The sequence below is a fragment of the Schistosoma mansoni genome, chromosome W, assembly GCF_000237925.1.
Source record: "Schistosoma mansoni strain Puerto Rico chromosome W, complete genome".
Lineage (NCBI taxonomy): Eukaryota > Metazoa > Platyhelminthes > Trematoda > Strigeidida > Schistosomatidae > Schistosoma > Schistosoma mansoni.
Window position 1 is genome coordinate 26811112 of NC_031502.1, and position 894 is coordinate 26812005.

Genomic DNA, 894 nt, shown 5'->3' on the forward strand with positions numbered 1-894 from the left:
GGAGCCACCCACTTTACATCAGTCTTGGCGTTTTATTCAATTCATATATATATATATATATATATATATATATATATATATATATATATATATATGGATTTAAAATATAACCATTAAGACTATCGTTTCAGTGTCTCGTCAGCTTAATAAAAGGTACCAACTATCGACCAAGTTTTAGCTTTATCTTAGTCACATATTACTGGACATAGAAGTTGCCCCTTTCATTGCATTAAGATGTTCCGTATTCTGATATTTAAAATGACGCCCACCTAAAGAGAATCTGATAATGATCCAATTAACTACCTTACTGTTTCTTAAATACATTCAGTATCTTTACTGATTACCATCAATTCAAAAATCTTCTTTATGAAAGCTTGTTTGTAAAATACAGATTAATGTGTATCATCTGTCATTAGAACAATTACTATCTCATATTAATTAGAACTGTACTTTATGTGATAGTACGCTCAAAAGTAGAATGAATGAAGACAAAGAACTAATAGTAAAAGTCATCACTACTCAAAAGCATAGTCGCTAAAACTGTGACGAATGTAGTTTTAGCAATGATGAAATTGTACTTGATCTCTCCTTAAATGAATACCGTAGATTAAAATGATTCAGAGTTATTATAATTATCCAAACAATTTTAAAATTCTTCGATACAATAATTGCTTTCATTACTTTGTAATAAAGGAAATTACTTATTAACTACTTCCTTTAAATTGGACTCAATCACATGTTTATGAAAATTAGCTCTAATCTAAATTTACAGACAAAAACAAATTGCCAGTAATTATCATGTAAAGTATTTTTTCTCACTTCCACTTCGTCTAATTTATTATATAAATTTAACTCTGAAAATTCTACTCCATTTAGTTAAAGGCTTGTGGTAAT